Raw genomic sequence first — 22,799 nt, 5'->3', positions numbered from 1 at the left:
CTGGTGAAATCAAGACTTTCTAGTTAGGCCTAAAGAGGAGAGATCACATACCTTTTTCGTTCCAAGGTCAATACTCGAACCAAGGTTTCCAACCACCCCAAGGTCAAACATTTGTTCCAGGAATGGGAAATGTACCTTTCAATTATCAATCCTACCCTCAACCCGGTTATGGTCCTCAATATTCTCAACCAGTTATGGGTCAGTACCCCGGAATGAATATAGTGTGGGATCCATCGTAAACCCAATAGGTGTTGCAGCCAAGTGTACAGTTGTCATCTCAAACTGGACAATCCTTAGTTTCTGATACATCCCAGCAACCGGTCCAGTCTAACATTCAAACTTCTGTACCTTCGGTAGTTTCTCAGCTTGGGCCTAGTACACCTCGTACTCCGCCTCAAACGACTGCTACAACTGCCACTACATCTATTCAATCTACCCCACCTACTTCTGGAGTATTGACAACTCCGGTTTCTACTGTTCCTGTATCTACTCCTCAGACATCTTTACCACCGTCTGGATCTACGATTCAAACTTCGGGTCAGATGCCTGTAGGACAACCTGGTTTAAGTACGGTTGTCACAAGTCAACCACAATTCACCTATCAACCATACCAGGGACAGTCCCAATTCGGTCTTGCTGTCCAGCAGCCAGTTTATCAGTATCAACCGTATCTTGGGTACACTTATCAAAAACCTCAACAACCCCAGTACAGTCCGGTTAATCCTGGTTTTCCAAGAGGATACAATATCCCGAACACGATTCCTATTCCTAGTTATCCTGGATATCCTCCTCCTGGGGCTGGTCTCATGACCTAGAGTTTTAGGGATCCTAATCGGCAGTTACCATTTATCGCAACTTTGGACTTACCTGACTTGTCACGCCTAACAAACGATCCCATTAATTATCTTCCGTTTTGGCCGCCAATGCTGAATAAGTTGCCCAGTGATATTCCCAAGTTCAAAGGTAAATCAGGAGAGGACCCGTCAAACCATGTGATGACTTACCACCTCTGGTGTGCGTCTAACTCCATCACAGATGATTCGATCTGTCTTAGACTTTTCCAATGCACTCTAATTGGTCTCGCGGCCAAGTGGTACATTGAGTTACCACGAGGCACTTTTTATAATTTTAGTCAGTTAGCTACCTTGTTTTTAACTCATTTCCAGTTTCCAGTTTGATATGACAATGGCACAGAATTGTTAACTTCGCTAAAACAATCGACATCCACGTACACTTCAGATCATATTCATGAGTGGAGACGTCGATGTCATTTAGTGAAGGTATTTATTCCGGATCAGATTTTGGCTGAGTGGTTTGTAAAATCTTTGTTGCCAAAGATCACTGAAGATGTTGCTAAAGCCGGAGTGGTTACTGAGGAGCAAGTCATTGCTCAAGCACAGTACCTTGACTTGGTCTATACTCAGTCAGGTACGTTACACGAAAAAATCCTCGATCTTCCAAAGTCAAATCAAATCGCTGCAGCTCCTTCAGGATCTCATGCCACTGATGGTATGATTGGTACAGTTAACACTAAAAGTAAGAAGAATTCTTCCAAGAATTCTTCTCCTATCATAACCTTGCTTGATTCCCCAACAGGAGATTCTTCTGTAGAGATTTCCTCCGATGTTCACATTGTAGAGTCATCTATAGCCAAATCAAAATCCGGTGGGAAGAAGAAAGGAAAGAAGAAGAATAAAATGGACAAAAGTTCAAAGGAGAAACCTAAAAAGGCAGAATCCAATGACGAAAAATGCAAACCTTGTTATCCTTGTCTCATTTGTGACGATGAACATTTTACAAGAGACTGCCCTCATCGTGCAGAGGTTGCAAAAATTGTCAAGGGTTCCCAAACTCCTGTTGTTTTGAAGGATCATTTTCCGGCTCAAGACAGTAAGATGATAGGTTCATCCTCGAGTGCCAATGAAGAACCCATACTGATGATGTCCCATGTTAGGATTGCGACTCGATCGCAAGATTATGGTAGTAAGAATCTTGTTGATGGTAAAGAAGCAGAATCTTCTCATTCTAATCCATCAACCTCAGCTCCCGGTTCCGATCCACTACAGATCGAGAAACCTAATCCAGACTTGGTAATCAAACCGCCCACCAAGGGTATACTTCGAAAGTCAGCTTTCAATCCACATGCGAGAGCGGCTCCGAATTATAACATTGTTGAGGATTTAGCTATTTCACCCTCAGCAATGTCGGCTTTGGAAGTGCTGCAATCATGCCCAACACAACGTAAATTACTTTTGTCGGCTATAGGAGCTGTTGATGTTCAGGACCTGAACCTAATAATTTTCGATCTAGAAGATAGTACACCACGTTTGCCTCATCAAATGGCTTTCCAAATTCCAGTGATAGTAAAAAAAAGGCCTATTCATCAGACTGTAATTGATGAGGGAGCCTCAACATGTATTATGTCGATACAATGTTGGAGATTGCTTGGTTCTCCTTCACTAAATCAATCCCCGACAATTCTAAAGGCCTTCGACGGCCGTGGGTTTCATCCTTTTGGCATTCTACCGGATTTTCCTATAGGGGTTGAAGGAAAAACTGTTAGTTTAGATGTGGAGGTGGTTGATGCCCCTCTAGACTACAACCTTCTCTTGGGTCGAAGTTGGTCTTACGCTATGACAACGGTCGTTTCATCGGTCTTTTGAGTAATAAAGTTTCCACATAATGGAAAGATCGTAACAATAGACCAGTTGGCTTACTTTTCATCCGACCCAGCCTCTTCGGAGAGTATTCAGCATGTTGGTAAAACGACTATCCCATATAAGGATGTTGGAGTAGGATTAGTTAAAGATGCCGGTTTACTGGGAACTTTTCCTTTTCCTCCAATCAACGCATCATCTTCATTTGCAACCATTCATATGATTACATCAGACACCATTATTTATGATGATCCTTGGATCGTCCCTTCTGAATCTGAAATAGACTCATTTGGTAATTCCATGCCTTTGAGTCCATATGAAATTGCCTATGAAGCTGTGCAGTCTTTTGCCGACTCGTGTTCAACCAAAAATGACTTAATGAATGTGGTTCGGAGGAATCACTTTTCACATCAACCTCAGATTTAACTACGTTTTCTAAACTTGTTCACTCTGATGAGAAAATTCGTGAAATCCTCTGTGTAGATGATTTACCATGGGAAGATCTCCATCACAGATCTTCGTTTTTACCTGAGGATGATCATTTTGAAAATGATTTCTCATCAATTTTTACAACTAAATATGTCTAGGAACCTCAGAATCCAATGAAACATCCCAATTCAGAGTTAAATTTGGGAAACATCTCTCGAACTATTCCTATTGACATTTTGGTTAAGCCCGGAATTGTTGAGAACATTCATATAGGTGCCTCGTGTAGAACTGCTCCCCCCAGGCAAAAACTATTCTTCTGGTGCATTTTAAGAGGAGTTGTCCCCACTGGGGAATATCTCATGCGCCGAGCAGTCCACAGACCGACCTGGTGCACCCTTTGCAAACTCAACTCAGAATCGTGTACACACCTGTTTATAAACTGTTCTACACTACAGGCATTATGGCAATCACTATCAACCTCCATACAACACTCTGGAAAATGGGAGGGAGATGACATAATCCGGACTTGGGAATCTTGGTACTACAATCACAAAAACTCCAAACTACAAAGTCTGCCTGTAGTAATGTGCTGGTATCTATGGCTTGCCCGGAACCGATTGATATTTGATGATAAACCGATAAACTGGCCGCATCTCACTGCTCGTATCATTTCGGCCTATAACGAGCTGCCTGAGCCGCCACAGCCGAGAGTTAGAATTCCGCACGACCCCCCGAGAATTGATCACAATACACCATGGGCATATTTTGACGGCGCAGCCCAACAGCAGGGCTGTGGGGGCGGTTTTCTATTATACATCAATGAACAACATTATTACAAAGTGAAACTGGGTCTGGGAGCTGGCACAAATAATTTCGCTGAATTGATCACTCTCCGACATCTTCTGCATTTTGCATTAGGACACAACTGCATGCATATACATATATTCGGAGACTCGAAGATTGTCATTGATTGGTTCAACAATACCACCATATGCCACACACACACTCTCAGCTATATATTGGATGATATCAACATTCTAAAGGCACAATTCACTGATATCACTTGTCAACATATCTACAGGGAATTCAACAACAGTGCCGACAAACTATCCAAGGAGGCCACGGCACTACCCAGAGGAGAGTGGATGATCCAGGAGCAGCGTGGAACAAATGAATATCAATACTATCATCGTCCGTATATAGATACACACTATCACAGGGCAGCCAGCCCATGAACTGCAGATCTGAAAATGATATTTTTTGGGAACTTACTGTACATAGCTGACAATACAAACTACTTGCAGCCCTGCGTGGCAATATGTATATATAGCATAGAACAATCACTGAACATCTCGCGGGATGTTTTTCATTGCTTTTTGAACAGATTAGATATATAGACATACCCATCTGTGGCGAAAGAACTTATAGCATATGTTGAATGCATCTACAATATGTAATTTTTCAAAGTAAATGAAAGATTACGATTTTTCCAGTGGAAAAAAAAGGTGCCTCATGTAGAGATAACGAAATTCAATTATATAAGGCCCTATTTCAAGAATTCTGCGACGTGTTTGCCTGGTCCTATGAGGAAATGCTAGGAATTGATCCTGCGATTATTGTTCATGAGACCAAGACTTACCCAGACGCTAAACCCATTCGGCAACGTTTGCGTCAGATTCACCGATGAAAAGCTGCTACAATTAAGTAGAAGTTGAAAAACTATTGAAAGCAGGTTTCATTTATCCGATCCTGTTAAGGGATTGGGTATCGAATATTGTTCGAATATTGGGAACAATAAGAATATGCATCGATTATAGGGACATTAATTGAGCCTGTCCAAAGGACAATTACCCAACCCCCTATATCGATCAAATCATTGATGATTGTGCCAGCAGCGAAATATTTTTCTTTATGGATGGTTTTTCCAGATACAATCAAATCAACATTCTACCTGCCGATCAATCAAAAACGGCTTTCATTTGTCCATGGGGGACATTTTCTTATTGCAAATTACCTTTTGGGCTTAAAAATGCCAGAGCAACTTTTCAAAGGCCGATGTCTTATGCGTTTCATGACATCAAGCACATTGTGAAACTGTATCTCGATGATTTGCCTGCTCATTCATTACATCGAGCTGATCACCTCGTCCATTTATGAGCAATCTTTATGAGGTGTAGGCGTTATCGTATTCAGTTGAACCCACACAAATGTGTCTTCTGTATAGAAGCGGGTCGATTACTGGGATTGTAGTTTCGAAAGCCGGCATTCGCGTTGATCCCTCGAAGGTCGAAGCTATCATCAAATTGCCTCCTCCTTCGAGTCTTCACCAACTCCAAAGTTTGCAGGGGAAAGCAAACTTTTTACGACGATTCATTCCTAACTACGCCGAGGTTACAAAGGGTTTTACCCGGTTGTTGAAGCAAAACATTCAATTCCATTGGGATGAGATAGCTCAGAAATATTTTGATGCAGTCAAACACGCATTGACCCATGCACTGTTGTTGCATCCTCCCAACTACAACCAGGATTACTTCTTGTATCTCGCCGCTTCTCATTCCACCATTGGAATGGTCTTAGTTCAGGAAGACAAATTCGAAACGGAACATGTGATATATTACCTTAGTCGAACATTAAATCCAACTGAGCTAAAATACTCACATGTGGAGAAATTGGCATTCGCAGCCGTCCAAGCTGTCCAACATTTTCGTCACTACATTCTACTACGTAAAACTACAGTCATTTCGGATTGCAACCCTATGATCTACATTTTGACCAAGCAATTGCTAGGGGGCAAGTAATCTAAATGGATCGTTATCCTGCAAGAGTTCGACTTGGAATTTGAGAAATCTAAGTCTAAGAAATCTTTAGTTTTTGCGGAGTTAATGTGTGACTTCCCGCGTGCTGACACGGAAACTGTGGAGGAGGAGCCCATTGCGGATGAATCCTTGTTTCTAATCAGCACTTTAGATCTGTGGTATGGGGATATCATCGTTTACCTCCAAACCCAATCCTTTCGGCCGAAAATTTCAAGGTCAGAACGTCGGAAAATTCGATTCCAGTCTCAACAATTCGGAATTATTGGAGATACTATTTATCGTCGTGGGGCAGACTCTGTTTTTTGATGTTGCTTAACTCACGAGGAAGCTGAAAGGGTGCTAAATGACTGCCACTCTGGAGCATGTGGCGGTCATATGTCTGGGTATGCCACAGCCCAAAAGATATTGCACGCTGGCTACTTCTGGCCGTCCTTATTTAAAGATTGTATTACGGCGGTCCGAAAATGCCACAACTGCCAGATTTTTTATCGTAAGATGCGCGCTCCACATGCTCCTCTCCACCTTATAATTGACATTGGTCCTTTTGCCAAATGGGGTATCAATTTTATTACATGTAACCCTCACTTGGCTGGGGGGCATGCGTATATCATCCTTATGGTAGATTATTTACTAAGTGGGCCGAGGCGATGCCTACATTCGAGGCAGACGGTAAAACAGCTGCAATTTTCGTGTTCAATCATATAATTGCTAGGTTTGGTGTCCCGCAAGCGATAATCACTAATCATGGGAATCATTTCCGAAACGTTATGATGACCGAACTTACAGGCCAACTTGGTTTATGTCACGATAGTTTAACCCCTTATTATCCACAAGCGAATGGTCTGGTTGAGTCCATCAACAAAGTTTTAGTTATCATGATCCGACGAATCATTGGGATTCATCGATCGAATTGGCACAACATGATATTTTCAGCGCTTTGGGCATACCGAACTTCAGTAAAAACATCAACAGGGTTCACTCCTTTCCAACTAGTCTATGGTTTGGAAGTCGTGTTACCCATTGAATGCGAAATCCCGTCACTACAAATGGCCATCGAGTTACTTCTAGCCACTCCCGAAGAGGAAAAGTGTTTTTTATACTTGGCTCAATTAGATGAGAATCGACGTGATGCTGCATTGGCGATCGAGACTCACACAAAACGAATAAAAGGTCAGTATTATGAAATGTGACCCCTCGAAATTTTTCGGAAGGAGATCTAGTCTTAGTTTATGATCAAGCTAATGATAAATTAGGCACTGGAAAATTTGTTCCTATGTGGCATGGTCCCTATGTTGTCAAGCGAAAGCTAGCCAAAGGGGCTTATGAATTGGTAGACTTTGATGGGGACTCTTTGGTTAAACCCAGAAATGGCCTTTACTTGAAGAGGTATTATGCTTAAAAGAATGGGTATGGAGATTTTTTAGTTAGGATAGTTTTTTCTTTCTAGCTGGTGTGTTTTAGTTTAAACAGTGTGCTTAGCTTAGAGAGTGTTTTTCGTCATTATTCCTGCTTATCTTGGTTTTACTCTTGATATTGCAGATGTCGATGCCTCTCCAAACATACATTGGTTTCGCTGATAGTGCTTGTCGTAATACACGGAACATATGGAGATTTTTTAGTTAGGATAGTTTTTTCTTTCTAGCTGGTGTGTTTTAGTTTAAATAGTGTGCTTAGCTTAGAGAGTGTTTTTCGTCATTATTCCTGCTTATCTTGTTTTTACTCTTGATATTGCAGATGTCGATGCCTCTCCAAACATACATTGGTTTCGCTGATAGTGCTTGTCGTAATACACAGAACATCTCTTCCGTAGCTTGGGTTATCTATTCGCCCTCTGACGAGTTGGTATCTATGCATGGGGTAAGCCTCGGTCAAACAACGAACAACATTTCCGAGTACAGTGCAGTGATTGAGTTATTGTCTGAATCTATTTCATTTGGGATTCAGAGTTTGATAGTGAGGTTAGATTCTGAACTCGTTGTATTACAGCTTAATAGAGTGTATGCCATTAGAAATCCAGTGTTATTAAGATTATTTTTGAGAGTGCGTCTCTTGGAACATGAATTTGATTATATTGAATATCAACATATTCCAAGGTCTTTAAATACATTTGCAATAATCATACATGTGAATTTAAAATCATTCCATAACATGATTTACAGGATAAGCCGGTAATAGTGATATATATATATATATATATATATATATATATATATATATATATATATATATATATATATATATATATATATATGAGTGTGTCAAAAAATACATCGTCCTCGATCAGAGGTTGAAAAATACCATATGATCGACAAAAATTATAAGTACAAAAAACAAAAATGTCACATGTGCCCACAATAGGCGATCATCCTATCACTGGTGATGATCTCTATAAGAAACCACTGCACGGGCCACCTTGCAAAGGAACCTCCTAAAAGGTCCCAAGACTCCAATCACATAGCGCTGAAGTCGACGAGGGATGTCGTCTATAGTGGTCTCAGGAATATCTCCTGTCAAGCGCTCGAGATGACCCTCCAACTCAGCCAAAACCTCTGCTGATTTGTCCTATGGGGCTGGCGCGGGTGCAATTGGTTGCCTCCTCTCGAAAGGCCGGAGAGCGGCTGGTCGCTGTGGACCCACATCTGCATTTTAAAATTTTTACTATCAGTTTTGAGACGATGGAAAAATAAAAAATTTTAAAATAGGAAAATGCTGGAAAGGATTTTACTTGACTCGTCCCAATGCTCTCCTCGTGGAAGAACCATGTCTGGGTCACCACGAAAATCTATCCCAGCGTAAGGGAAGTCTTGAATAGAAAAGACCAGGTTTTCCAGCCATTGGAAATACTCAGGTTTGAATCGAGCAACCTCTGTCCTCTCGTCCGGGTGACAGGCCATGACTGCGACCCATCGCATTAGTTTGGGCTCTCGAGGAAGCCCAGCTCCAACAGTAAGGTGGTGTGGGATCAGCATAGGAACCCTCTCCGGGCCAAAACTCACGACCAAAGCCCCATAACCAAAGGTCTTTAGGCGTCCGTTCTTGGCCCTCGTCAGTTGGCCTTTCACATTGGCCAACACGGCATCGCACCAGTTGAAGATGGTGCCTCGAAAGCAATCAACTGCCATACGCATCTGGGATCCGGTGGCAATATGTAATGCGGCAGCTCCGCAAAGTCTGGTGACAGTAAACGCAATCACCATGAGTTCAGGATGGGATATGGTCTTTATGTCTATCCCTTTGTCTCTAGCCTGGCTGTTGCAGTACTCTAACCGGAGGCTATCGACAGACTGGCCACCTAGCCTAGTCCCGTGCAGAGTCAAGTCTTCGCCTCTCTTAGGCAAACCAGTCAAGAAATATATGTCTGCCGGCTCGATTTCGAGCTGGTGGCCACCAATGAAGAAGCACTGGTCCTGTATTCTCCATATGTCAACCAGCCACTGTAAGAAATCCACCTGAGCCCTCATGCCAGGAATGGCCTAGAATTTGTACAGTCCGCACGCCCTCAAAGCATCAAGTGAAGGCTGATGATTCCATGCGGTAGCATCCATGTCCTCATGCTCTTGTTCACGCCAATCTAGCATGATGTACTATCTGCATCAAGTATAAAGATTAATTAAATTGCTAGAAAATATTTTGATTGGTCCATTTTTGAGAATTTTTGGGTTCAAAACCCTTGCGGTGGGGTACGCACCCTTCGGGTTAGACACAGTGCATGGGACCGCACTTTGTCTACACAGAAGGTGCGGACCCCGAGCTTTTTCCTAATGGAGGAAAAGTCGGGGTCCACGGGTCCGCAATGGTAAACCTGCGGGCCCCCGCGCGCGGGTTTTGCGACTAAAAATCCTCCCAAAAATGAATTAAAGGACCAAAACAAAAAATTAAACAGTTAAAAATGAAGAGTAGGATGATGTGTATTACCTGGAGAAGACGACGCTCGATTCCGACGGTTGGATTTTCCGCAATCTTCACGGGAAGTTTTCTAAGCAAAAGCACTATTTTCTCACCCAAACTCAAATGGTAAAAATGATTTGACAAAGGCCCTTTTTATAAGTTTTTTGAGTAAATAAATTGCAAATTTGTTTATGTTTCACTTTGAAAAGGTATTTTGCGATGTTTTTATCCATTTCAAATAGGTATGAGTAATGTTTGTGTTTTTGTGCAGAATAAAGGATTATTCAGGCGAAATCTACCATTTTCGACAGAAAAACATGTAGAGTCATCTTTAAGCTCTTTTGTGACTCCTAAAACATGAAAAGATTGCCGAGTGTTTCTTTCAAACTCGTTAAAACAGAATTAAAAGACGGTCCGCTTACAACTCTTTTCCGACCGTAAAAACATGAAAAGGTTGCCAGGTCTTTGTCATTTCAAATTCAATAATTGGTTATAAAACGACGTGTCATTGATCGCTTTTTTACTTTTTTGGGTCAAAGGCACTAATGACGAAAAGTACTCCTTGGTTGTAAAAGATCAAGCGGTTCTCTCAAGTATTATTTTATACTTTTCTGGGCTTGAGAGACACAAATTTACGAAAAAGGTTAACCCTGGAGTCTTCTTAAGTTTTTTCAGACTCTCTAAAATTGAAAAACGCTGAGTTTCTCCTATACTGGACTCGTTAAAATTTCATAGTAAAGGACCTATTCAATTACAAACATGAACGAACCACTCCTTCTTAGGGTTTGAATTTAAACTAAGTTGGACTCATTCAAAGGATGAGCTTATAATCAAGCAAATGTTATCCTCCTCAAGCTTGTCAAAAATAAAGAGGTACTTGCCAGAAATGGTGGGGGAAAAGAGAGAAAAATGAGCCCGTTTGTTATACTTTGTAACCACTCTTGAACACGACACTTTTATTCACCTGGGTTGGGAAATCCTTTGCCTAACAGTTGATCAAACCACATTGAAAGTCTTCAACCGGTTTCTGGGTATTAAATTTGGGTCAATTGTCACCAAACCATCTATTGTGTCGTTATGTGTTCAAGAGGTCACTGCCAATAAGCCATTCATCTGCAAAATATCTGTCATCCATCTTGACCATCCCTGAGTCAGTTCTTGCAACTAAATTTCTTCAACTTGATCTATGCTTTCGTGTTGTGGGCTTGCCTACGACGGATCGCTTTCGATCGACATCAACTCATTATCTAGAAAGGTGATCTAGGAATCATCAGTACCTTGAGATCTGCATGCATCAATGGTAGGTTTCTCACCTTTGATGATAGTTTACATCATTGACTTTCGATCAAAAGATTCCGTGACATGCTCGACATTAGCACATTTATTCGCATCTCATGGATTGTACTGGGTACTTTGAGAGCCATTGACATCACTGGTGGTTTCTCTCACACTTGTTAACAGTTTTCATCATTCACTGGTAATGAAGTGGTTTCTACCATGTTCGACATCAAAACATTCATTCGCATGGATGGAATCGTACTGTTTCGGGAAGTAGAAATGAAGACCCTGGATCTAGTTACCACAATCCAGGTTGCGAGGAATTTTGTATTCATTATATAATGGACTATTCATAAACAGATGGATGCATCCATACTGTGTCCACATGAGTCTATACTTGTAATGTTTTACAAGATCATTCCTGTATCAGAGCAGTAGTTAGTTTTTCTAGTCAGTTTTGATCTGAGCATGGGAATGCCTACCTTAGCAATGATATAATCTCATATATATATTTTGCATTGAATTTTTTTACAGGTTCCAACCGGGTTCTCCACAAGATGATCCTCGAAATGATAAAGTACTTCACTCTTCCTAAATAATAAGAAATCCTCATCTACTACATACTTCGCACTTTAGGGGGCAATCTGTTACACAAAAATATTGTCATCATGATTATTTGCAGTCAGTATGGGTCTATCATTACTTGTACTGTCCTCCTAAGAAAGTCTCAGACCTCAGCTCTTCAAATCAAGCTTTGGAAATGAGAGAAAGACATTAAAAATCAATGTAACTCTGGTTCCGCACTTTCTCTCATGGTCACCTGTGGTCCTGCACCTTCTGTGTACAAAAACTGCGTACCTACCCGCTCTGTCCCTAACGGTGTAGGTGCGGACCCCTATGAAAGTCAAAAGGCGCAAGTTTCATATTTAAAAACTCACTTTGGGTTAATTCTAGAGGTTTCTAGAAGGAATTTTGATGTGGATTGTTCGCTCTGAGGTGGTTCATGCACCCCAAAAGAGAAGGAGCTAATCCCTTGATGAGAGGAGCTATCCCTTTGAAGGAGGGCTTTATCCCTTTGAAGGAGGACTTAGTAACCTCCCTCCATTGCACTATAAATATAGGCATTGGGCTGGTTGTTGAGGAGGTTAGAAACTAAACATTTTTGAGGGTAAATGCTGGTGAAATCAAGACTTCCTAGTTAGGCCTAAAGAGGAGAGATCACATACCTTTTTGGTTTCATTGGGGAGTGAGTGAAACTTGTCAAAGTAGAGGAGACTTCTTGCTGGACCCTGGGAGGAGCTTGTACAGCGTCAATGCAAAGGTTGTAAGGTTCTTCTTCTTTTGAATTAATACAATCAAACTCATTTTTCTCAACAAGTATCTTATGTTATTTGTTTCATGGACTCCTTGACTTTCATGTTAAATATGTTTTATGCAATTGGCTTTTCAGGTGCTATTTAATTTGTTTGCCTTGTTTGTGTTTGCAGATCCGCGAAAAGGAGCTCATTTGGATCGAAGGAGTGAGGGCATCCACAAGCTAGCGTTGGACCTAAGGTAGGTCCTAAAAACACTTGTTTGCTATTGTTTATTAAAGCATATTTAGAGAAAGATAGTGTCTGGTTGGTTTGCTTGTCATTAGGTCTTCTTTAGATTCTAGGAAGGTCTATCTTGTCCGCAAGATCGACATATTCCGTGTGACAGTCTTCCACTTCTCATCAGTCAGCTCAACTCAAAAATTGCGCTAAGATGATCAGTAGGCTCATCTCTCGACCTCAGTGTAGTTTTCCTTGCCACAACCCCTAGCAGTAGAATGCTAATTCCCTCCAAGTGTTGCACAGTTTTTGCTGCCAGTGACTCCAAAAGCCAATTGGTAGTTCCCTCTGGGAATTGCACAGTTTTGGCTACCAGTGACTGTAGTAGCCAATTGGCAGTTCCCTCTATGAATTGCATCGTTTTGGCTTCCAGTGACCCCAACAACCAACTGAAAGTTCCCTCTGGGAATTGTGTGGTTTTGGCTTCCAATCTCCATGGCAGTTCCCCCAAAAAACTGCGCAATTCCTACTTACTGACCCTTCATGTAGCCCAACCCGTTCCTATGGAAAATTGCACAAGTCTGGCTATCTAGCCCCCGCTGCCCATTCATTTTGAAAAATGCACAAATAATGCCTACCTTGCCTTCCAACAGCCCAGATTGTCCCTCCCAAAATTTGCGCAATTTTGCCTCCCAGCCAAGTCAAACCTTGCAGATAGACACAATCAACTCAGATTTCCTGTCCCCATCACTCAGTGACTCTTGAACAATTTTCATCAGTAGTGCCCAGATCCATCATCCTGCTTCATAACATTGTTGCTTCTCTCGGTCACCTGCATCCGAAATGATCATGTGTCATGGTAGACTAGGAGGTTTTTGAATTTTATTTCGTCTTGTCATGAATGACTATAGGTACAGGTACACCAACAAACATGGCGAGACAATGAATGGGATGAACGAAGGGATGAAATGTAGAAAGATAGGTTCACCAATGGTGTTATTAGGAAATCTAGTGTCTATGCAGAGCTGCTAGTCCCACTAAGGCTGGTAGCTACCTTAGAAACAAACAAACTAAAACCACTTTCGTTTTCCTTTATGAGAAGTAGATAAGAGGGGAATAAAGGAGACCAACCTCTCTCTTGCGCTTGGTTCCTTGCTTGATTCCTCTCCCTTCTGATAGATCTTTGCCACTCGCTTCCTCGTCTACCCAGCTTCAAAGAGCAACTGTGGAATCAAAGCAACATAATGCTATCCAAGAACAGAGATCTATTATCATAAATAATATAGGACCAGATATATATTGACCACACAAATGCATAAATCATCAATCATACAAGAATGTGGAGGAAAACTCGAATAGCTTTATCAATAATCAAGAATAGAAAAGAGGATTACAACCAATTGTTCTGACCCAGCGTCATCCTCTCAACAAGAAAGACCTTCTTCATCTCATGAAAAGCTTAGATCACCCAACACTATGATGTTACACCAAGAGACCAGCAGCACTTCCTTACAAGATACAAAATTCCAGCCTCTGGATCTCTAGGATGAGGGATCCATATATAGATTTTTGAAAGGGGGGTGGGTCAGCTTTTGAGATTTGATTAGTGTCCTCTCTCTAATAGTTCTTGATTCCACTTGGAGATTGATGATCTCTTACTCATCCTTGGGCGAATGCAGAGAGGCAAGTGTCACAGGAGAAGTTTCTGGAAGATTCCATGATCCTCCACCTTGCAGATTGACCCTGCCATTTGTCCACTCTCACCCATCGCACCCCATAGAAGGGCGTTTCAGTATGCATCGCACCTCCCATGTGCATTTAGGTGGGATGCAGTGCACTTTGACCATGGAACAAGTGAGATGGTCCAATTTTGACCAGTTCTGAGTAGTTTTTCATGGAGAACTTCTGGGACATGATATAATCAGTTGACCTTGTTCTTTTAGGGGTTGGAACAACACTTTTAGGGACTTAAGAGCCCTTGGTTTATGGACATTTATGATTGGGTTTGCAGTGCCCAAAAATGTCTATAACAGTTGCCCCCTAAAGCATGAGGTCGTTAATCTTTTTGATGTCGGGTGAAATGCTTTATCATGAGGATCCAAAGTTTTTTTGAGCTGGAAGGTGACCTATAATAAGATACAATACAATACATTATCTTCATAATATTTTCATGATCTAGCTGAGGTGGGCATTCCCATGCTCAGCTTCATAAATTCATTTTCATCTACATAAGACAGACAATCGTCTGAGTGCAGACTGATGATTTTGGTAGAGACATCATCCCTTGGATTGGATGATTATCTGTGCAATAATGATGTACACTTGATGTCTTTATTTTCCTGAATATATATCGCAGGCCAGATGGATGAAACTAGATTCGGGGTCTTCAATCTCATTCGATCTTCACTCCAAGTACAAGTCGATCCATGTGATAAATGTTCTGGAGTCGAACATGGAAAGACATTGCCTAATTACTAGCAAATGATGTAAGCTATTAACAGGCGTGAGAGGAATCACTGATAATGATGATGACCCTCAAGTTACTACAGTATAATTCACATGGTGTGAATAAGGGACTTGGCGTCGAACACCATGCAAAATCTTTCGGTCAAAGGCCATTGATGTAAACCTGTCGCCGGACGTGAGAAACTTGCCATTAAGGCATGCAAGCTTCAAAGTACTGAAAGGGTTGTTCCTATATCGACTTCCTGGATAATGAGCTAATGTTGACAAGAAGCGATCTGTCATAGGAGGGCCTTAGTGAATCCCACATCAATGACACGGAACCGAGCAATTGATTTTAATGGAGGTGAAAATGATCTGACGATATAAGGTTTAGGGTGGCGGTCATGAAAGAATGGAGCGTAAATATATTGCAACGGATGAGACACAGGTGAATTCTCTGAGTGACTTCTCTTGAACATATCGGTGACACTGACATGATGGATTGGTAGCGTTGACCCCAAATATGGATGGTGTGACGGACCCATGGTGATATGACCAGTGAATGGAACAACCCAACCCAACTTGGATGCGGAGTGAAAGTGTCATGTTCAAGAGCGACTTGCTAACAATAAAGTTTCTTCAAGTTTTCTTCCCATTTTTTTCCCCAGTCATTGCTGACCAGTACCTCTTTATTTTTGTCAAGCTTGAGGAGGATAACATATGCTTGTTCTCTAATTTTCCCTTCTGGCAAACCCATCGCTATGTTTTAACGAGCCTAGCGATAGTGAAACTCCTTCTTGTCTGTATGGACAACTTTGTCGCTATTCGGTTTTAACGAGTTTAACGACAAAGATAACTCGGTCCTTTTCAATTTTAGAGAGTCTAAAAAGGGACTTAAAGAAAAATCCATCAATCCTTTTTCATCATATAATCCCTTAAGTCTGAAAAAGTATAAAATAATACAAAAGGGATGAATTTTCAGTACTTTTAACGAGCCGAACAAAACAAGCGCTCGATCTTTTTGTGTAATAATCCCTCAAGTCCAAAAAGATTAAAATCTAAAGGAGGGATAGCACTTCTGGTCACTTTAACGAGCTGGAGAGACCAATTACTTGGAAAACTTTTCATATTTTATGAGTCACTTGAAAAGAGCTTAAAGGAGACTCGTTTTTTGAGGAACAAGTGATAAATTTGGGTAGCAGCTAATTCCAGGTAAGGTTTGGGATTTTCCAATCACGGTAGTGTCACAAGGATGGCTAACAGGATCACTCTTCACAGCTGTTCCTCAAAAAGGGTAAACAATCAAATGGAGGTGAATGATTGGCCAAGGAAGGGGGTTTCCAACAGAGGTATACTGACTCCAGACAGCAAAACTCCTAAATAGAGCTGAAAAGAGTGAAAAAACCAAAGTCTGAAGGCAAAATTAGCCCTTTTTGATCAGCGCACCTGTTACACAGGGATTCCAGTATGCATCCCACCTACAACACATGGGAAGTGCGATGCATACTGAGATACTTGAAGAGAGGGTACGATGGTACAGTGCGAGACTTTTGATCCAGTTCTTGATCACAGTTTGTAGCACAGTTCAGGGATTTTGGCCGAGCAAGTGGTAGTCAGTAAATAAATCACAGGGGTAGATCTAAGGCGGTTACTAGAGCCACCACAAGGGCAATTAGAGAGCTTGTAAATCGATTGTTCAGTTCATAAACAAAACCCGGAGATAGACTGAAGCAGCATTGATCTACTTTGCACTTGCATAGCAAATTCAGTTCGAAGGCTAGCTCGCTTGACTTCAGGCTCCGTCTGTAAGTTTATAAAGCAAACAAATATAGACAAACAAACAATCTATTCGCTCCCCAGCGGAGTCGCCACTTTGTTATCGGGAACTCTAGTGTCTATGCAGAGCTGCTAGTCCCACTAAGGCTGGTAGCTACCTTAGAAACAAACAAACTAAAACCACTTTCATTTTCCTTTATGAGAAGTAGATAAGAGGGGAATAAAGGAAACCAACCTCTGTCTTGCGCTTGATTCCTTGCTTGATTCCTCTCCCTTCTGATAGATATTTGCCACTCGCTTCCTCATCTATCCTGCTTCAAAGAGCACTTGTGGAATCAAAGCGGCATAATACTATCCAAGAACAGAGATCTACTATCATAAACAATATAGGACCAGATATATATTGACCACACAAATGCATAAATCATAAATCATACAAGAATGTGGAGGAAAACGCGAATAACTTTATTAATAATCAAGAATAGCAAAGAGTATTACAACCAATTGTTCTGACCTAGCGTCATCCTCTCAGCAAGAAAGCCCTTCTTCACCTCATGAAAATCTTAGATCACCCAACACTATGATGTTACACCAAGAAACCAGCATCACTTCCTTACAAGGTACAAAATTCCAGCCTCTCGATCTCTGGGATGAGGTATCCATATATAGATGTTTGAAAGGGGGGTGAGTCAGGTTTTGAGATTTGAGTAGTGTCCTCTCTCTGATATTTCTTGATTCCACTTGGAGATTGATGATATCTTACTCATCCTTGGGTGAATGCAGAGAGGCAAGTGTCACAGGAGAAGTTTCTGGAAGATCCCATGATCCTCCACCTTGCAGATTGACCCTGCCATTTGTCCACTCTCACCCATCGCACCCCATAGAATGGATTTTCAGTATGCATCGCACCTCCCGTGTGCATTTAGGTGGGATGTAGCGCACTTTGACCATGGAGCAGCTGAGATGGTCCAATTTTGACCAGTTCTGTGTAGTTTTTGATGGAGAACTTCTGGGAGATGATATAATCAGCTGACCTTGTTCTTTTAGGGGTTGGAACAACACTTTTAGGGACTTAAGAGCCCTTGGTTTCCCTTGGTTTATGGACATTTATGATTAGGGTTGCAGTGCCAAAAAATGTCTATAACAAATGGACAAATGAATGATGCATGTGAAATGGATGAATGCGACGAACATGCACCTTCATGAAGAGATGAGCCTATTAAGCCTTATAAGATGCAAGCAAGGAACAAAATGTTAAAGCTTCATCAAGTGAACCAAGGACCATCAAAGACTCCGCACACTTCGCCATGCGGAGGTGAAGCTATGATACACCATGAAGACATCCATCACCGAGCACCACTATAATTTGACATGCACTCTAGCCGCAACACAAATATACCAGCATTTTCATGTCAATTCATGTGGAGTCATGTCACCCACATCTCCACTATGGGTTATGTTTTCAATCAATGTGATGTAACATGGAAATCCAAGAGACCCGATTGTTGAACAAAGAGTCATGTAAGTCAAAAAGTCATTGAAGTCAAATGGTCATGAGGTTAGTCAAACAACCACAAGGGTCAGTTTTACCCTTCACTATAAATACCCCCTCATTTGAACATGCAAGGGAATTTTCACCTCAGATCCTCCCACATAGCCAAGAGAGTTTGTAATCTTTTCTTTGAGGAGTAAGTAGTGGCTACAATGCCCCGCACTCGGGGTTAGTGATGTATGGTGTAACAATGTGTCTTGGAACTTTCACTTAATTAAGAAGCCTGCTAATAGGCTATCACATTTTCAGACATGTATTGTATCTATTGTAAGACTGATCTTTAACACTTGTAATGCATGTTTCTTTAACCTGTGTTCTACATCTGAACTGTTTCATTTTTTGTAATTCATAACCTCTTAATGGAAATGTGTTGTATATGTTGTTAACATTGTCTCACCCGTATAGACTACGCTCCTGGACATCAAACAAACCTTTCACATGAAGCTTGATATAACAATTGCTGTATTCATTTGGACTAATCCATTGAGTGTTGTACATGTTATATTACCTTGTATGTTGTCACTGCCAAATCTATGTGGAATTCTCCTCCAGAAGTTGTGCATGTCCTATTGTGTTGTGTGTTCCTAGCAATGTTGGGACTTCTCCCAATCGACCTAGAACTCACTCTCACCCTCTCCCTCGATAGTGAAAGAAACCATTGACACAAGTGACACTTACACTCACCAGGCATGCAAACCTGACTTCTCGAAGACAAAGCCAACCACTCTCATGTGATTACAAATAAGAGTTGAGGTATATCTTTAGGATAATGGCAATTGGGCCATCCTACTGGATGGGACTCTTACACCAAACGTGTGAGTTCTAGTTGGGACTTCATACCAGGGATATCCCTTGAATGTTGGTGGGTCTAGCACCGTCAACAGGTTGCAAATTTAAACTCCTCCATGAGCTAAGATGTGGAGAGGAGTTACCCCTTAACAAAAGACTTAGTGTTCCCTACTTTTTGTTGAAATCAATAATATACATGAGCATAAAGGTACAAGAAGAAAACCATCAACATATGGCACATCATGGACTAATCAAGCTCATACTAGAAGATTCCACAAGATAATTAAGAGTGCCTCTTCTATGGTCCACATTTAGGTACATGGACAGGGAGGTTGTAATTGAATAAATTGACTATGAAAGAGGCCCAACTTCTAGTGGTGATGAAGAAGAAGAGGAGGAACCCGAAGAAGAATAGGAAGAACAGGGGGAAGAAGAAGAGAAGGAACCTAAAGAAGAAGAGGAATAACCAGAGGAAGAAGAGGAGGGAAAGACGAAATAAAACAAAAGGAGAAGAGAACAATGGAAAATAAGCATAGAAGGATGAGGCAAGCCCTAAAAAACATACCAAGGAAGGGGCGGAATTTCCAAGAGTGTCTCTTGAACCCACAAAGAAGGAGGTGGCTTCTACCTTCACTGCCCTATGCACACCCATAAAATCAACAGGAAAAAAGTAGAGGAAGACTCCCCTATATTTCAAAACAAGGAGGAGCACTAGGATTAATCAGGGGAGAAAGAAACACCTACCAAGACCTGTATCATCATTGAAGAATCACCAAAAGGACAAGAAAAGCTAAACTCTCTCCATAAATGAGAGGTGAAGAGGTCAAAATAGGATTCCTTAAAGTCGCCAATCACCTATGTTAGGAGGTCTGTCACGAGATCAACCTCAGCAAAGAAAATCGAAGAACCTTTGACCCCATTTCAGAAAGGGAAAAGCCTCCTACAGGAAACATTGGTAGCCAAGTCAGTGTTAGTTGAAGACAATTTAATCTCGATTTGGGAGGCAATCCTCCCTAATTTTAAGGAATCTAGCTGTAGTTTCAATTGTATAAATAAGAAGGCCTAGGGCCTCATTAGGATTCAACTTTTTTTGTTGTAGCGAAGAGGTATTTGTTACCTAAGACATTGTCACTGATAACTCTTATGTATTTTTGATATTTTGATAAAATGAAAAGCATTCTCTTGATCTAGCACTGAGTTGACTCAGAGAGCTGAAACTCTTGGGTTAGGGCCCAACCGTATAAGTAGAGGTTGCTCTTTCTGTACATGTATGATTATATTACATTCATAGTTAGCTGCTGAAGTGATTTTGGTTTTGTTTAATCTACAAGTATTTGGATGATTACTTACTTTTCTTCCATTTGTTGATAGATAGATCAATGGTATAATAGTGACAGTAAACACTTCAAAAAATCTTGTGGTAGTGACCTATGCATCATCTCCCTTATGGGATCATTGTTTGATGGTTCCATTCACACAACCCAAAAATAGATTTATTGTTTGATTACTGCATAACTTATGATTTCTTGTTGCATAGATCATTGTTTCCAAATTTCTTAGAAGGACCTACAATTTTCATTTTGGTCTCTTGAGTTTGGTATGCTTTAGAAGAACTTCCATTCATAAACTTAGCCATTAGCTATTAATAAATTTGTTTTTCCTAAATTCAACTCATCTTTTCCATATATAAATGAAGTTTTGCATAAATGAAGAAAAGAATGTATTTTGTTGCAGGAGTTTCTGATCTACAGGGAGACCTCATCTTGCCAGCCTCATCTAAGTCATCTCCACCTACGGTGCCAAAGTCCACCAAACCCTAATCTTAATTCATGTTTTGTAGCAAAGTGGACATTTTGCTTGATCAGGTCAAACCATCTTGAAGCCTTGGACTGAGCCTTGGGTAGTGTGCACCTCCTCTGTGCCATATTTCCCATCATACACCTTTCCCACACTTCATTCTACCTTTCGTACCTCCCTATAAGCTTTTAGACTGTTTCCTGTACTAAAATAGGGTAGGCTGTAGTAGAACTATGACATCCTATAGTATTACAGGAAACCATGTACCAACCTTTTTTAAGCCCGAATTAAACAAAAATGGTCATTTTAGCTTAGGTTAGGCCTCCACTTGGCTTCCATACCCTGAACACCATTCCAGAACTATTTCCCCATGCCTGTCTCCCCTCCCAAAGAAACAATTTCTTAAATTAACATTTGCATTCATAAAAATGAAAATCGAAAAGGAGTTTTCTACAATTTCTAGTTAGCACATACATGCAGCAGTCACAATAGTTCTTAGATAAATTTCCATGCTCATTTAGCCTAGCTAACTAGATGTTATATGAAAGGTTAAGTTAGGTCTCTTTTGCAAGCAATATGTGTAGATTATTAGCTAGAGGATTTCATGTCACTTTACAGCACCTTCCAATTCAACACTTCTATTTCCTAGAGTAAGGAGCATTTCCTTTCTACACTAAGAGTAATTTTCCCTTTGCTATTTGGTAGGCAGACTCCTTCTAGTCAATATAAGGATGGTTTGAAAAACCCTAGTGGTCTATCGCCCTAGTTGAAAAGTGACAAGAGTAGACCATTGCATCTACTGTGTATACATCACTATGACCTCCAAGTTTGTACAAACCCTAGGTCGATTAAGTGAAGTTGGTATCCCTAGGTGTTGCGGAAATCTTGCTACAATACTGGATCTCATCAAGTACCTCAAAAACTAGTCTCAAGTCAACCAATAATATGAGCATGCTCCCTATGTAATCATTGAAAACCTTTGGTAGTCTTATGCATACTCAAATAAATTGTATTGTATTTTTATGCAGAATCATCCCCCTAGTTGATCCAGGTGATTCCATAGAGGCTCAAAAGTCAAAGGTGACACCAAAAAGGCTTGAATATCAAAATTTTAAAATTTTAGCCAAACCTATACCAATTTTTAGTGCACATCATTACGATTCTAGTGGCGCAGGCGATACTCAAATCTGAATCCGTATGACCAACTTATGGCAAAAAAGGGGGCCCACCGTGTGCCACATGAAATCCCAGTCAGCAGGTGGGACCCACGACGTACATGGTAGACCATCATCCATTGACATTTGGTGCTCAATCATTGAAACTTTTCTATTGTAAAAGGACAAAAAATATAAAATGTAATAATTCCATAAAAGACAAAAAACAATATTAAAATATAGGATATAAGGAAAAAAACATATAAAACAAAAATTATATTAGAATATTGTTATAACAATCAAAAAAATTTCTTATGGTTTGATTGGTTATATTATAAAATAAAAAGGAAATGTTGTTATAACCACAACTCCAATGTATGTAATGAGAGGTTATAACCATATATATATATATATATATATATATATATATATATATATATGGTTTGATTTATTTATTTTAAATTGACATATGACCAATGGTTTGTTGAAAATGGATATAACAAACTGAACATTCACCTATACACCAACTATTTACAACAATAAATTCAACTACAATCAAAATGGGGTGGCAGGTTTTGAACCTAGTGTGTCCCCAACCAATGTCTTTAAATAAACCCACCCACGAGTTTGCGAGATGAGCAACTTTGTAATATTCGCCTCAACTTTTTTTTATAAAAGCCAACTCA

This window comes from Pinus tabuliformis, chromosome 9 (assembly GCF_031772625.1).
Source record: "Pinus tabuliformis cultivar Carrire ecotype Pingquan chromosome 9, CPIR1, whole genome shotgun sequence".
Classification (NCBI taxonomy): Eukaryota; Viridiplantae; Streptophyta; class Pinopsida; order Pinales; family Pinaceae; genus Pinus; species Pinus tabuliformis.
This window is presented reverse-complemented; position numbering follows the sequence as displayed.